The sequence below is a fragment of the Sminthopsis crassicaudata genome, chromosome 4, assembly GCF_048593235.1.
Source record: "Sminthopsis crassicaudata isolate SCR6 chromosome 4, ASM4859323v1, whole genome shotgun sequence".
Classification (NCBI taxonomy): domain Eukaryota; kingdom Metazoa; phylum Chordata; class Mammalia; order Dasyuromorphia; family Dasyuridae; genus Sminthopsis; species Sminthopsis crassicaudata.
The window spans coordinates 117,751,748-117,768,416 of NC_133620.1; the positions used below are offsets into that span (position 1 = coordinate 117,751,748).

General features: G+C 48.1%; 6 non-coding genes across 6 annotated transcripts; 3 read left to right on the plus strand and 3 right to left on the minus strand.

Moving 5' to 3' along the window:
• The first annotated feature begins 8,392 nt into the window (after positions 1 to 8,392).
• On the plus strand, positions 8,393 to 8,463 carry TRNAG-GCC (transfer RNA glycine (anticodon GCC)). Its single transcript has one exon. It is a non-coding gene; the product is annotated as a tRNA-Gly (tRNA).
• Positions 8,464 to 8,827: 364 nt separating this feature from the next.
• On the minus strand, positions 8,828 to 8,899 carry TRNAE-CUC (transfer RNA glutamic acid (anticodon CUC)). Its single transcript has one exon. It is a non-coding gene; the product is annotated as a tRNA-Glu (tRNA).
• A 304-nt stretch (positions 8,900 to 9,203) lies between these two features.
• TRNAD-GUC (transfer RNA aspartic acid (anticodon GUC)) lies at positions 9,204 to 9,275 on the minus strand. Its single transcript has one exon. It is a non-coding gene; the product is annotated as a tRNA-Asp (tRNA).
• A 526-nt stretch (positions 9,276 to 9,801) lies between these two features.
• On the plus strand, positions 9,802 to 9,872 carry TRNAG-GCC (transfer RNA glycine (anticodon GCC)). Its single transcript has one exon. It is a non-coding gene; the product is annotated as a tRNA-Gly (tRNA).
• A 3,379-nt stretch (positions 9,873 to 13,251) lies between these two features.
• On the plus strand, positions 13,252 to 13,323 carry TRNAE-CUC (transfer RNA glutamic acid (anticodon CUC)). Its single transcript has one exon. It is a non-coding gene; the product is annotated as a tRNA-Glu (tRNA).
• Positions 13,324 to 13,686: 363 nt separating this feature from the next.
• On the minus strand, positions 13,687 to 13,757 carry TRNAG-GCC (transfer RNA glycine (anticodon GCC)). Its single transcript has one exon. It is a non-coding gene; the product is annotated as a tRNA-Gly (tRNA).
• Positions 13,758 to 16,669: the final 2,912 nt, after the last annotated feature.

A 16,669-nucleotide genomic window follows, 5' to 3' on the forward strand; every position in this document is an offset into this window, starting at 1 on the left:
CATGAACCGATACTAAGTGAAATGAGCAGAACCAGGAGATCATTATACATGGCAACATCAATATTATACGATGATCATTTCTGATGAATATGACTCTTTCTGACAACGAAATGATTGATGCCAGTTCCAATGATCTTTTGATAAAGAGAGCTTTAAAAATAAAAAAAAAATAATAAGAACTGCTTTATCTGTGTCTCATGAAAACAAACAAACAAAAACCAGATCCTTCCTCCCAATTAAAAAAAAATATCCTTGTATTATAGACTTAGCAGTGGTATTGCTGTATCATATGATATTCATGGTTTTATAGCTCTTTGGGCAAAGCTTCACGTTGCTCTTCAGAATGCCCAACCACTTTTTTAAAAAAATGTCAACAAAAATAAGATTTTTCTCCCTCCAATCCCCTATCTCATTAAAAAGGAAAAGAAAGCTAATTTCTTGTAACAAAGATATAATCAAGCAGAACATATTTTCTTCACAGCTTTATTACAATGTAACTAACATTTAAATATCTCTAAGACTTGCAAAACAGAAACAGTGGAAACTCCTAGAAGGATGCTACTACCTACTCCTATGTACCCTTGTTTCATGGCCTGTCTTTGCAAAGACATATGTCATTGACTATTAAACTAGAGTACATAAGGTCAATTTAATAAAAATAATAATAAAAAAAAGATTACTAGTTTTATTTGGGACCCTATTACCAAATCATTCTCCGTCAGAAATCCTCCCTCAAAATTCTGGTAGTGCAAGTTATTCAACTATAAACAATAGAAGGTGTCCATCCTCAGGGATTGATCAGTGGAATGGCACTTGACATTCTCTCCTATGCAGAAATAATCACCTTTGTTGACTGCAATTTCAAATCAAATCTTTTTTATTTTTCATTTGATTTAGGCTATTAATAAAGGTAGTGGTACACTGAGGAAACAAAACTCCCTTCAACTATCCCCTGAGGCCTCTAAGAATGACCATTCGTCATTAGGTTTTTGGAGCAAAGTAACTGAGTATAATAAGTTTATTGGATGCTCCTTTTTTTTTTCCTTTGGAAATTAATAAATGGCTAGAGGAATGGTTATGGGAGGTATATGAGGTCCACATCATGTCCACTGGACCTTCCCCCCAAAAGCCTTTATCTCTATAGTTCCCCAGGCTCTTCAAGCAAACCCAAGTGACAAAAATGAAAAAGCTGGGAAGGTCTATCTAGTAAACAGGTTGAGAATTTTCCCAACAAGAATCTAGAAGAGAGCTTCAAGAATGTAGGTGGGGGCTACATCACTACTAACAGACACTGAGAAGGTGACCTTGACACATAATAACAAACAAATTTAACCCTTGAGTAGAATAGAAATTCAGGAGAAATAGCTTTCTCTTCTTGAAAGTCTATGCATATAACCCTATAGTATACTCTCATACCTAAATCCACTACCTAAAATACTCATCCTCATATCCTTAGATTTCAATCACCCTAGAACCCTTCCTTTCATATAGTTGATTAAATGCAGAGAGAAATTTGAGAGTTTTCAAAATTTATTCAAAATTTGCCATTGTTTACAGAAATGACATATTTCAAGGATTGCTTTGATTGTGCTGATTTTTTCTTCTCCTTTTTATCTTTAAAAAATATTTGTTGTATGGGATGACTCAGTGGGAGGCAAAGAGGAACAGATAGTGGGGAAAATGCTGATAAAAATTTTTTTTTAAAAGACATCAATAAAAACTTATTAGAAATTTTAAAAATAAACAATACAAATATTTTGCATGAATAACAGCATAAATCATAGATAATATGTTCATATACACATATATGTCTATATACATATGTATGCATGTATAATCTTCATCTAGCTGGCTTTCTGATTCTATTAGAGAAAGCTTTTTCATACATTATAAAGAGACAATTGGATTAAGAGCTAGGTCACATTTCTGACACTCCTTCTTTAGAAAAATGCCGGTAAGGAAGGAGGGCAGGATTATTAAGGGTTCCTTTTTAGATCTCTTCTGAATTCCATTCCCTAGAGTCTAAAATAATAATTAAAAAAAAAGGGAAGGAAGGAAGGAAGGAAGGAAGGAAGAAAGGAAGGAAGGAAGGAAGGAAGGAAGGAAGGAAGGAAGGAAGGAAGGAAGGAAGGAAGGAAGGAAGGAAGGAAGGAAGGAAGGAAGGAAGGAAGGAAGGAAGGAATTTAAAAAAATTTCTGACCAATAGGCATTACATGCTAAGAAAGAAGGCCACAGTGGTTATTCTTTTAGTCTAGTCACAGTGAAAGAAGTATAATCTTCAAGAAATGATAGTTGCTAGGGTAGGAAGAAAATTCAAGAAAGAAATTCCAACTAACAAAGTACCCAATTCTTCTACCTAGTGTAGGGAAGTTTAAGAATCCTTGTTTTAAGTACAGAGTTCTGGCCCATAACAATGAGGTATAAGATCTCTACTCACTTGCTGTACATACTTGATAGGCATTTATGGTGCATATACCTGTATATTTGTTCTTTTCAGAAGAACAAATCTGAATGCTTTGATCCAGGTTTGTAGAAGTAGGTAAGGATGGATTTTTTTTTCCCAAAACATATGCATGGATAATTTTTCAACATTAACCCTTGGAAAGCCTTGCATTAAAATTTTTCTTCCACTTCTCCCACTCCCTCCCTTAGACACTAAGTAATCCAATATATGTTAAATATATGAAATATATGCTAAATCCAATAGATGGCCACATATTTATACAATTATCTTGCTGTTCAAGAAAAATCTGATCAAACAGAAAAAAATGAGAAAGAAAATAAAATGCAAGCAAACAACAAAAAGAATGAAGACTCTTTTTGTGAAGAACTCCACACTCAGTTCCCACCCTCCTCTCTCTGGGTGCAGAGGGCTCTCACAAGATCATTGAAACTGGCCTGAATCATCTCATGTTGAAGAGAGCCATATCCATCAGAATTGATCATCATATAATCTTGTTGCCGCCCCTGCTTCTGCTCATTTCACTTAGCATCAGTTCATGTAAATCTCTCCAGGCCTCTGGGAAAAGGATAGAAGTTTCTTACTGAATAATACTTAAGAAATGCATCTTGATTTGAATCATCCCCCAAAGCATTCATTTATCAGTCAGGAGTGAGACATTTTACAATTTGACCACCAGGTGGCAATATAATGAAAAGATCATTCAGATGGTTTTGTCAGAGAATATTCAAAATATTTGAATGGGGCAAGAATTATTAAATTAGAGAGTAAAAGCTCCAGTTTTTCAAAAAGGGGACAGAGAATAGAGTCTGCAAAGTGCATGACAATGAATTTTACTTCTACTGCTGGAAAAATTCTGGAAAGGAAATGGTGATTACAAAGATTCAGTATATCTTCAGCAAGAACAGATCATGCCAGATTAAAAGAAAGACGTGTTTTCCTTTTTTGTCATAATTGCCATAGTGGTACCTGCAAGAGACTTTCAGGACTTTGTACAGAATCTTACTTCATATAATTACATAAACATGGAAATAAAATAATAAATGTGCACTGCATGAATATAGCCAGTCAATGATCATTCAGTATGCATGTATGTACATAAGTAACTTTGCACTTATAGTGTACATGTGTATGTATTTATGCATACAACAATCATGCAAAAAGGATCAAGGCAGATAGCCAATCTTCTGCTCACTAATATTCACCTACATTTCCTAGTCTATCTGGGAAAGCTCTTTATAATGGATTAGTTGGACATGACTGAAAATCAACTGAATAACAACAAAGCTTAAGGGATAACACATTTGTGACCATTCCTCCCCAGACTGACATCCAACAGAGAAGGGCTGAAGTTTAAATATATGACCTCCTAAGACAGCTGGGGATAGGAATTTGCTAGAACCTCAGTCAAGATTCTTCTCCAAATCACATTCCTTCTTCCCTGGAAAAGGAAAGGAATGCATTTTGGACCACAGACAATGCTAAAAAAAGAAGCATCTGGTTTTTTTTGGTTTTTTGGTGGGGGTTTTTTTTGGGGGGTCTCTTTTAGGATAGTGAGGATTGTTAGAGTAAGATCTTAAGGTCTGAGCTGGTACAGCATCCATGTCACCTGAGATGGAATAGAGATTCAAAAAAAGGTTTCAAATGACCTTTTGTCTCTACTGTGGCCAAAAGTTTTCTCTAGGTCTGCCCCAATCTGCTTATTGAGCTGTGAGGATCTATGGTTCTTAGTCATTACATTTTCTGATTCTATACCTATATTTTGATCCCATTTATGAAAGTAGGGTAGGATGGATATTTCCTGAATCCCCCATTAATAGGCTCACAATTCTTATAGAGCCAGAAAACAGATTCTGCTTTTTGGTGGATTGCCGTTCAGGAGATTTATTTTTAAGATATATTACTTTATGAATCATGTTGGGTGGGGAAAAAATCAGAACAAGAGGGAAATACCATGGGAGAGAAAAAAAAAAAAAAAAAAAAACAGAAAAAAGGAAGTAAATATAGCATGTGTTGATTTACATTCAGTCTCAGTTCTTTTTATAGATGCAGATGGCATTTTCTGTCTATTGGAATTACTTTGGAACATTGAAGCACTGAGAAGAACCAAGTCTTTCCTAGTTGATCATCTCACATTCTTGCTGTTATTGTGTACAATGTATTCCTGGTTGTGGTTGTTTCGCTCAGAATCAATTCAAATAAATCTTTTTAAAATCAGCTTGTTCATTGTTCTCATTGTTCTTTATACAACGATAATACTCCGAGATCTTCCTAAAGCATACCTTGTTAAGCCATCCCCCAACTGATGGGCATCTACTCATTTTCCAATTCTTTGCTACCACAAAAGGGCTGCTACAAACATTTTTGACCACGTGGGTCCTTTTCTCTCCTTTAAGATTTCCTTGGGATACTGACCCTGGGTTGCTTTTCAGACCTAAATCCATTTGCTAAGGCCTCCACCTGGACTTCACTTGCATTAAGCCATTCAGTTAGGAATAGCTGGGAAAAGAGGCTCACAGTTCCTTCATTAAACTTACCCCTCATCTTTCTCTTGGGGAAAGCTGCAAGACATTCCATCCAGAGAAGCCTGTTTAGCAGAATATAAAAGCCTTTTCCTACAGGGTCTTCCACACTCCCCAAACTCCCAGCATGCAGACTCTGAAGGTACTTATATAAAGTGCTCATTCCCCTCTACCTTTTCAAAGTCCTGGTTTCCTTCAGAATTCAGCTCAAACGTCATCTCTCCCAAGCAGCCTTTCCTGAGCCCCTTTGTTTCAAGAGCTTCCCTGAACCAGAAATACTGTATATTTTTGAAGCTACTTATTATTATTTTTTTTCCCCTGAGACTGGGGTTAAGTGACTTGCCCAGGGTCACACAGGTAGGAAGTGTTAAGTGTCTGAGACCAGATTTGAACTCGGGTCCTCCTGAATTCAAGGCTGGTGCTCTAGCCACTGCACCACCTAGCTGCCCCTTTGAAGCTACTTATTGATGTGCATTTGCGTCCCCCAACGGGGGATGATGCATGCAGGCTCCTTAGGAGTGTGGGGCATGCCATTTTTGTCTCTATATCCAGAAGACCTAGCACAGTGCCTGGCACAATAAATGGATGCTTGTTGAAGGATTCATCCATTGAGTGGCAACTGCCTGCCCTAGTCAGTACCATGGGCCCAAGGCAGCTGAGCAAACCAAGATCAGGGCTGGCAAGTAGCCAAGGAGCAAGGACAGGCCCTAAATCTCCAGCTGGCCCTTCCCTTCTGAGAGCAAGGAAGGCAGAAGCATCCCCTGTCTGCTTATGGTCACTGCTTTCTGCCTGGCTTGGCTTAGCCCCACCAACCAAGACACTGACAAAGCCAGGGGGTTACCTCAGGTGAGAGTGTTACATGTGGCAGATTCTTTACTGCTTTTTCCATTCAACTAAGCTGTTGGTGCAAAGGGCCATTTGAGGACATCTCCTACTTGTCTGGACACCGGGAAGAGCAGTTTGGAGGGGAGGGGACCTCTAAGGGCACATCAGGTCTTGAGAAAGCTCTGAGGTCTACTTCACTGGAGGGACCTTGAATAAAGGGGTCAGTGGCTCTCAGCTCCACCTCAGCCTCTTTTACTGTGGGTAGGAGAGTTTAAATCCCCACACTACTTGTCTGGACGCCAGAAAAGCGGTTTGGAGGGAGGGGACATTCAGGGCTCGGTGATCCCAGACGCCTAACCCTCTTTTGACTCACCGGATTGCAAGCACAGACAAACTTTGGAGGTATCGCTTATTGGCAACAATTTATTCCAAGACCATCATTCTCTACAAAAACATTTCACAAAGAAATACATAAAATACATAAAAATACATAAGAACAGTGGTAGGAAGACCCGTTCGGACAAGGTCCGGTGCACCTGGGGAGGAAAAGGAAGCGAAGGGAGACAAGTCAAAGGAAGAGGACTCATTTTCAGGACCTTTCACTGGAGACAGGAGTTCCCATGAAAGCACCTGGGCCCAGAATGCAAAGGAACAAAGTCTGGAGGAATAAGCAGCATTCAGAGGAAACGGATTAGGGGCCCCCCTCCCCAACTTTCCCCTCCCCAACTTCCCCCCACCCCCACCCCCACCCCCTGCTCCCAGAGCCCCAGTTGGGAGGTATGACTCAGTCGACCTCTTCTTCAGTGGCGGCCCGGGGTGGGGTTGGTGTGCCGGGTCTGAGCCCGCAGCTGCTGCCCGCAGCGGGTTTGCCGGGTGCCTGGTAGAGCTGGGCGAGGACGGGGTGAAGAAGGCGCTCGGACTCTTTCTTCCGGTGCTCGGACTCCCCTTGTCCCACAGCCGGTTGCCCTCCGACCAGGAGAGGAGCCGCTGCTACAGAGTTCTGCAGCACCTTCCTCCTGTCTTCCTCCTGGATCTTGTCCGAAGGCCCGGAGCTCAGCAGGTGCACGGCTGGAGGGCGTCCCTAGCGGCCGCCTTCTCCCGCTGGGCTGTCCCGGCCTCGTACTCCTCCTGCACCACCCTCTCCCCCTGCTCCTGGCGCTGGTGGCGGGGATCCCGTTGGCCGTGCCCGTGCCCCTGTCCGCAGCCGAGACGTTCAGGATGCCACTGGCGTCCGACAGCAAAGGGGACTTCGCCCTGGCGGACCCTGCGCGGCGCAGAGGGGATGCCCGACGTTCAAAACGTGCCGGCAGATTGTTGTCGCGGGGCACGGCCGGCTCCCCTCATCCTCCTGGACCGGGACTCCCGGCCTGTGTCGGCAGTGCTGAAGCTCTGCGTGTGCCTGCGGGAGTTTCTCTAGATCAGAGATTCATCTCCCCGCCTGCTGTGTCCAGGCCCAGGGCCGGGGGAGCCACATCGAGCGGCAGCAGGTCCTGCCCCGTCCCCCTCAACGCGGCCGTCCGCCCCACTGCTCCGCAGGCCACAGCTGCGTCGGGGCTCACGCTCTGCTTCAGCTCCTGACCGCGGAACAAGCCCCGCAGCGGCTTCTGCACCTCAGGGAGCGGGCGGAGCGCCCACCAGCACCGTGCCACGGATCTGACCCTTGTCGGGCTCGGCGTCCCGAAGGCCTTCCCCGGAAGATCAGGGAAAGCCGCGGCGCTCGGCGCGGTGCGGGTGTCCGGGGCACTGGCGAACATCTCCACTGGCCGTGCCGGAGCGCGCCCACGCGGGAGTGACCGTGCCCAGGTCGGTGCGGATCGCCGCTCCCCGAGAGGCAACCGTGCTCGGGGACACCGGCCCCCTTCCTTCTCTCGGCCCGGGACGGGCACAAGCTGCCTCGGTGCGGCTCCCCGCCCAGCCGACGGATGCCGAGGAAGCGGGTTAAACAGGCCCGAACGGTCGGTTTGGGATGCTGGGCTCACGCACGGCTGCACCTCCCGGTGCTCCTGGTCCTCGGTGTCGCCCACTGACGCGCGCTGCCGCTGGAGAGGACGGTCCTCGATCCGGGCCAGTTCTGAGCCTCGCTCTCGCGTCCTGTAGCTCCCAGTGCCTTTTAGATGTGCTGGTCTTCGCTCCGCGCTGGCCCCGGGACCGCCTCGGCCGGCGGACTTTCGGGCAGCCGGGAGCGTCGGAGAAAGGTTCTGGGAGTCCTCCCTTCCGCCTGACGAGGACCAATAGGAGCCAGGTCTCGGCTCCTCCAGAATCATCGCAGAGGTTCTGAGAACCGGGAACTGGCCAGGGAGTTCGAGAGGATGGGAATGGGGGAAGGAGAAGGGTGCTGGTCTGCGGACTGGGGCCGGGGCGAAGCTTATGGACTTGGGAATTCAGCCCTCCGGGTCCCAGCCGCTCTCCTGGGCTTCGGGCTGTCCGGGTGGGGGTGGAGCGCCGGCAGCGCTGCCCTCTGAGAGTGGGCTCGGCTGGAACTCTCGCCTGGATCTGCAGAGCAAACGTAGAAGCTTCGGAGTTCCCCGGGCGGGGGTGAAGCCTTACGCAGAGGAGGCGGCCCTGGGAGTCTCCTGAATCAGTCGCATTGGTGGTTCAGTGGTAGAATTCTCGCCTGCCACGCGGGAGGCCCGGGTTCGATTCCCGGCCAATGCAACAGAAATTTTCCAATTTTTTTTTTTCTCTTCCTTTTAACCTTGCCTCTTTTTACACTTGATATGTCCCTTAGCCCGCATAGTTGAACTTCCTGAAATAATTCACGCAATTCGAGAACATCACTCTATCACCTCTATTCCTTCCCTTCGCCCCGCTTCCTAGAGGAAAAACGGGCTTCTGTTTGACACAGTACACTTCCCTGGGCAGCTTTCGCACGCACCTCACTTGGCACCCAGCCTCAGCAAACCGTCTTCTGGCGGACCGCTCGCTGGCTGAGGTGCCCTAAAGATTAGTTAGTTCTGGCCTTTGGGAATTTTGAATCAGCATGGGGAAGGGAGAGCTCGAGAAGGCAGCAAAAACATCTTTCCCTGACCGGGAATCGAACCCGGGCCGCGGCGGTGAGAGCGCCGAATCCTAACCACTAGACCACCAGGGAACCCGTATGTTCCCTTTCACTCGTCACCCACACAACTGAAATGTACCGGCTGTCCGACTTCAAACTGCTCTGGCCAGGAACCCCACACACTGAACCACCAGCCCCTTCAGCTCCCGGCTCTTCCTCCTCCCCTACACTTCAATCACTCGCCCAGCCGCCAGCCAACTTCCCTCCCCAACTCTCAAAGCCCTCACCTCGCTTTATTCCCGCACTCCCGCACTCCCAACTCCGCGGACTGACATAAAAGGGACAGGACAGGAAGGTGGTGGGTCTAAGAGGGAGAAAAAGAAAAACACATCTCCACCTCCCCGTCGGGGAATCGAACCCCGGTCTCCCGCGTGACAGGCGGGGATACTCACCACTATACTAACGAGGACAGCGGCAGGAGCCAACTTTTCGGTCACGCACCCATACCGTCTGTTCACCAACCGATCACAATGCTTTCCGGTCTTTATGCTGCTTTGTTTTCTGGAGACTGGTTCCGTAGCTCCAAACACAACGAGCCCCAGGACCGGGCCGTTTTGACCTTATAGTACGCGCAGGCTTTCCCAAAACAATCTTTTCCCCGCTACAGGCTACCTACACATCCGCGTGGCAGGTACGCGGCTAGGCGGGAATCGACGGGGAGACCGACAGAGACGCAGAATCGGGGCCGACAAAAGGAAAGCTTTCTAGCTTTCTACCAGAGGGGACAATCACAAGCCCTACCGGTCACGTGCGGAGTCCGAAGGCAGAGACGAGTACCAAAAGCACTTTTCCAAGTGGAAGGAGAGTGAGAACCTGCGAGCATTCAATGGGACATCGGAAAATACTTGGCAACAACCCTTCAGATGGATGAGATCCATAAATTTTGGGTGTCCCTGTATCCAGACGAACCAGCCCCAGGAACATCAAATATGGTCGCATTGGTGGTTCAGTGGTAGAATTCTCGCCTGCCACGCGGGAGGCCCGGGTTCGATTCCCGGCCAATGCATTGTATTTTCCCTTTTTTTAGTATGATACTTGAAGTTTCTCATAAAATTAGTACTTTATCATACACCCAAATACAAGCACAAATATTTCTAAAGAAAAAATACACTGTACTTATTTGTTGATTATTTTATATCACAAAACCCAAAGAATCAAACAAGAAACTCCCTGAGACAAGATATTAAAAATGACCAAGTTATAGCAGCAGTCACCAAAACCATTTGGTATTGGCTAAGAAATAGACCGGTAGATCAGTGGAACAGATTAGATACAAAGGACAAAAAAGGGTACATCTATAGCAATCTAATCTTTGACAAACCCAAAGATTCCAACATTAGGGATAAAAATTCATTATTCGGAAAAAACTGTTGGGAAAACTGGAAATTAGTATGGCAGAAATTAGATATGGATCCACACTTAACACCATATACCAAGATAAGATCAAAATGGGTCCATGATTTAGGCATAAAGAGGGAGATAATAAATAGATTAGAGGAACAGAGGATAATCTACCTCTCAGACTTGTGGAGGAGGAAGGAATTTATGACCAGAGGAGAACTAGAGATCATTATTGATCACAAAATAGAAGATTTTGATTACATCAAACTAAAAAGTTTCTTTACAAATAATACTAATGCAAACAAGATTAGAAGGGAAGTAACAAATTGGGAAAATATTTTTAAAAACAAAGGTTCTGACAAAGGTCTCATTTCCAAAATATATAGAGAACTGACCCTCATTTATAAGAAACCGAACCACTCTCCAATTGATAAATGGTCAAAGCATATGAACAGACAATTCTCAGAGGAAGAAATTGAAACTATATCCACTCACATGAAAGAGTGTTCCAAATCACTATTGATCAGAGAAATGCAAATTAAGACCACTCTGAGATACCACTACACACCTGTCAGATTGGCTAAGATGACAGGAACAAATAATGATGAATGTTGGAGGGGATGTGGGGAAACTGGGACACTAATACATTGCTGGTGGAGTTGCGAAAGAATCCAGCCATTCTGGAGAGCAATCTGGAATTATGCCCAAACAGTTATCAAACTGTGCATACCCTTTGACCCAGCAGCGCTACTACTGGGATTATATCCCAAAGAAATACTAAAGAGCCGAAAGAGACATATATGTGCCAAAATGTTTGTGGCAGCTCTTTTTGTTGTAGCTAGAAACTGGAAGATGAATGGATGTCCATCAGTTGGAGAATGGTTGGGTAAATTGTGGTATATGAAGGTTATGGAATATTATTGCTCTGTAAGAAATGACCAGCAGGAGGAATACAGAGAGGCTTGGAGAGACTTACATCAACTGTTGCTGAGTGAAATGAGCAGAACCAGAAGATAGCTGTATACTTCAACAACAATACTGTATGAGGATGTATTCTGATGGAAGTGGAAATCTTCAACATAAAGAAGATCCAACTCACTTCCAGTTGATCAATGATGGACAGAAACAACTACACCCAGAGAAGAAACACTGGGAAGTGAATGTAAATTGTTAGCACTAATATCTGTCTGCCCAGGTTACATGTACCTTCGGAATCTAAAGTTTATTGTGCAACAAGAAAATGGTATTTACACACATGTATTGTACCTAGACTATATTATAACACATGTAAAATGTATGGGATTGCCTGTCATCGGGGGGGAGGGAATGGAGGGAGGGGATAATTTGGAAAAATGAATACAAGGGATAATATTATAAATATATATATATATATATATATATATATATATATATATATATATATATATATATATATATATATATATATATATATATATATATATATATATATATAAAATAAAAAATTATTAAGTAAAAAAAAAAAAATGACCAAGTTTCACTGCAGAGGACCGATAGTAAATTCTTCTCTTCTACCTCGGATTCCCACTTCTCCCACCCCAGTCACAGAAATCAGGAACCGAAGGTAGATAATCAAACAGATTTTTTAAAAAGAATATTTTAAAATTAACAAACAGTTTTTTTCCCCCCTTCTTCCCACCTCTTCTCTCCTACTGGAAATAAAGGAAAAATTGATGAGGGACAAAATATAAATCTCTCAGAGACACTATCCCACTGTAGAGCTGTATAACAAATTTTCTTTATACTATATGCTTTTACCTGCTTCAATTTGGCCTTACAAATACTTTTCTCTCTCTTAACATAAGGACATTATTCAGTAGCACAAAAAGATCCCCATTCGCATTGTCGTAGGAAAGAGAAGGGGACAACCAGTGAAAAACACTTTGTGGTCTGCGCCTCTCCAGCTTTGATGTGAAAATTACAGGTTGAACAGGATTCCTTGGCCTTTTTCCTATTTTCATCTCATGATGCATTTTAAATGTAAACCAAACATACTAGCCAAAAGGTTTCACATCTAGGTCTGTGGTCAAATAGATGGGGACAGCCTGTGAAAAGATAAAAGTCGTTAGAAGAGACTCATGCACGCCACCGACATTCAAAAGCTTGCTTCTCTTAATCTAAGAAGTAAACAAGTATGGGGTTTTTTTGACCGAATAGGTCGGATAAGCCACTTCAAAATATTGATACAAATTCGATCTTTCTTCCGATGTCTCATAGAATGCTCGCAGGTTCTCACTCTCCTTCCACTTGGAAAAGTGCTTTTGGTACTCGTCTCTGCCTTCGGACTCCGCACGTGACCGGTAGGGCTTGTGATTGTCCCCTCTGGTAGAAAGCTAGAAAGCTTTCCTTTTGTCGGCCCCGATTCTGCGTCTCTGTCGGTCTCCCCGTCGATTCCCGCCTAGCCGCGTACCTGCCACGCGGATGTGTAGGTAGCCTGTAGCGGGGAAAAGATTGTTTTGGGAAAGCCTGCGCGTACTATAAGGTCAAAACGGCCCGGTCCTGGGGCTCGTTGTGTTTGGAGCTACGGAACCAGTCTCCAGAAAACAAAGCAGCATAAAGACCGGAAAGCATTGTGATCGGTTGGTGAACAGACGGTATGGGTGCGTGACCGAAAAGTTGGCTCCTGCCGCTGTCCTCGTTAGTATAGTGGTGAGTATCCCCGCCTGTCACGCGGGAGACCGGGTTCGATTCCCCGACGGGAGGTGGAGATGTGTTTTTCTTTTTCTCCCTCTTAGACCCACCACCTTCCTGTCCTGTCCCTTTTATGTCAGTCCGCGGAGTTGGGAGTGCGGGAGTGCGGGAATAAAGCGAGGTGAGGGCTTTGAGAGTTGGGGAGGAAGTTGGCTGGCGGCTGGGCGAGTGATTGAAGTGTAGGGGAGGAGGAAGAGCCGGGAGCTGAAGGGGCTGGTGGTTCAGTGTGTGGGGTTCCTGGCCAGAGCAGTTTGAAGTCGGACAGCCGGTACATTTCAGTTGTGTGGGTGACGAGTGAAAGGGAACATACGGGTTCCCTGGTGGTCTAGTGGTTAGGATTCGGCGCTCTCACCGCCGCGGCCCGGGTTCGATTCCCGGTCAGGGAAAGATGTTTTGCTGCCTTCTCGAGCTCTCCTTCCCCATGCTGATTCAAAATTCCCAAAGGCCAGAACTAACTAATCTTTAGGGCACCTCAGCCAGCGAGCGGTCCGCCAGAAGACGGTTTGCTGAGGCTGGGTGCCAAGTGAGGTGCGTGCGAAAGCTGCCCAGGGAAGTGTACTGTGTCAAACAGAAGCCCGTTTTTCCTCTAGGAAGCGGGGCGAAGGGAAGGAATAGAGGTGATAGAGTGATGTTCTCGAATTGCGTGAATTATTTCAGGAAGTTCAACTATGCGGGCTAAGGGACATATCAAGTGTAAAAAGAGGCAAGGTTAAAAGGAAGAGAAAAAAAAAAAATTGGAAAATTTCTGTTGCATTGGCCGGGAATCGAACCCGGGCCTCCCGCGTGGCAGGCGAGAATTCTACCACTGAACCACCAATGCGACTGATTCAGGAGACTCCCAGGGCCGCCTCCTCTGCGTAAGGCTTCACCCCCGCCCGGGGAACTCCGAAGCTTCTACGTTTGCTCTGCAGATCCAGGCGAGAGTTCCAGCCGAGCCCACTCTCAGAGGGCAGCGCTGCCGGCGCTCCACCCCCACCCGGACAGCCCGAAGCCCAGGAGAGCGGCTGGGACCCGGAGGGCTGAATTCCCAAGTCCATAAGCTTCGCCCCGGCCCCAGTCCGCAGACCAGCACCCTTCTCCTTCCCCCATTCCCATCCTCTCGAACTCCCTGGCCAGTTCCCGGTTCTCAGAACCTCTGCGATGATTCTGGAGGAGCCGAGACCTGGCTCCTATTGGTCCTCGTCAGGCGGAAGGGAGGACTCCCAGAACCTTTCTCCGACGCTCCCGGCTGCCCGAAAGTCCGCCGGCCGAGGCGGTCCCGGGGCCAGCGCGGAGCGAAGACCAGCACATCTAAAAGGCACTGGGAGCTACAGGACGCGAGAGCGAGGCTCAGAACTGGCCCGGATCGAGGACCGTCCTCTCCAGCGGCAGCGCGCGTCAGTGGGCGACACCGAGGACCAGGAGCACCGGGAGGTGCAGCCGTGCGTGAGCCCAGCATCCCAAACCGACCGTTCGGGCCTGTTTAACCCGCTTCCTCGGCATCCGTCGGCTGGGCGGGGAGCCGCACCGAGGCAGCTTGTGCCCGTCCCGGGCCGAGAGAAGGAAGGGGGCCGGTGTCCCCGAGCACGGTTGCCTCTCGGGGAGCGGCGATCCGCACCGACCTGGGCACGGTCACTCCCGCGTGGGCGCGCTCCGGCACGGCCAGTGGAGATGTTCGCCAGTGCCCCGGACACCCGCACCGCGCCGAGCGCCGCGGCTTTCCCTGATCTTCCGGGGAAGGCCTTCGGGACGCCGAGCCCGACAAGGGTCAGATCCGTGGCACGGTGCTGGTGGGCGCTCCGCCCGCTCCCTGAGGTGCAGAAGCCGCTGCGGGGCTTGTTCCGCGGTCAGGAGCTGAAGCAGAGCGTGAGCCCCGACGCAGCTGTGGCCTGCGGAGCAGTGGGGCGGACGGCCGCGTTGAGGGGGACGGGGCAGGACCTGCTGCCGCTCGATGTGGCTCCCCCGGCCCTGGGCCTGGACACAGCAGGCGGGGAGATGAATCTCTGATCTAGAGAAACTCCCGCAGGCACACGCAGAGCTTCAGCACTGCCGACACAGGCCGGGAGTCCCGGTCCAGGAGGATGAGGGGAGCCGGCCGTGCCCCGCGACAACAATCTGCCGGCACGTTTTGAACGTCGGGCATCCCCTCTGCGCCGCGCAGGGTCCGCCAGGGCGAAGTCCCCTTTGCTGTCGGACGCCAGTGGCATCCTGAACGTCTCGGCTGCGGACAGGGGCACGGGCACGGCCAACGGGATCCCCGCCACCAGCGCCAGGAGCAGGGGAGAGGGTGGTGCAGGAGGAGTACGAGGCCGGGACAGCCCAGCGGGAGAAGGCGGCCGCTAGGGACGCCCTCCAGCCGTGCACCTGCTGAGCTCCGGGCCTTCGGACAAGATCCAGGAGGAAGACAGGAGGAAGGTGCTGCAGAACTCTGTAGCAGCGGCTCCTCTCCTGGTCGGAGGGCAACCGGCTGTGGGACAAGGGGAGTCCGAGCACCGGAAGAAAGAGTCCGAGCGCCTTCTTCACCCCGTCCTCGCCCAGCTCTACCAGGCACCCGGCAAACCCGCTGCGGGCAGCAGCTGCGGGCTCAGACCCGGCACACCAACCCCACCCCGGGCCGCCACTGAAGAAGAGGTCGACTGAGTCATACCTCCCAACTGGGGCTCTGGGAGCAGGGGGTGGGGGTGGGGGTGGGGGGAAGTTGGGGAGGGGAAAGTTGGGGAGGGGGGCCCCTAATCCGTTTCCTCTGAATGCTGCTTATTCCTCCAGACTTTGTTCCTTTGCATTCTGGGCCCAGGTGCTTTCATGGGAACTCCTGTCTCCAGTGAAAGGTCCTGAAAATGAGTCCTCTTCCTTTGACTTGTCTCCCTTCGCTTCCTTTTCCTCCCCAGGTGCACCGGACCTTGTCCGAACGGGTCTTCCTACCACTGTTCTTATGTATTTTTATGTATTTTATGTATTTCTTTGTGAAATGTTTTTGTAGAGAATGATGGTCTTGGAATAAATTGTTGCCAATAAGCGATACCTCCAAAGTTTGTCTGTGCTTGCAATCCGGTGAGTCAAAAGAGGGTTAGGCGTCTGGGATCACCGAGCCCTGAATGTCCCCTCCCTCCAAACCGCTTTTCTGGCGTCCAGACAAGTAGTGTGGGGATTTAAACTCTCCTACCCACAGTAAAAGAGGCTGAGGTGGAGCTGAGAGCCACTGACCCCTTTATTCAAGGTCCCTCCAGTGAAGTAGACCTCAGAGCTTTCTCAAGACCTGATGTGCCCTTAGAGGTCCCCTCCCCTCCAAACTGCTCTTCCCGGTGTCCAGACAAGTAGGAGATGTCCTCAAATGGCCCTTTGCACCAACAGCTTAGTTGAATGGAAAAAGCAGTAAAGAATCTGCCACATGTAACACTCTCACCTGAGGTAACCCCCTGGCTTTGTCAGTGTCTTGGTTGGTGGGGCTAAGCCAAGCCAGGCAGAAAGCAGTGACCATAAGCAGACAGGGGATGCTTCTGCCTTCCTTGCTCTCAGAAGGGAAGGGCCAGCTGGAGATTTAGGGCCTGTCCTTGCTCCTTGGCTACTTGCCAGCCCTGATCTTGGTTTGCTCAGCTGCCTTGGGCCCATGGTACTGACTAGGGCAGGCAGTTGCCACTCAATGGATGAATCCTTCAACAAGCATCCATTTATTGTGCCAGGCACTGTGCTAGGTCTTCTGGATATAGAGACAAAAATGGCATGCCCCACACTCCTAAGGAGCCTGCATGCATC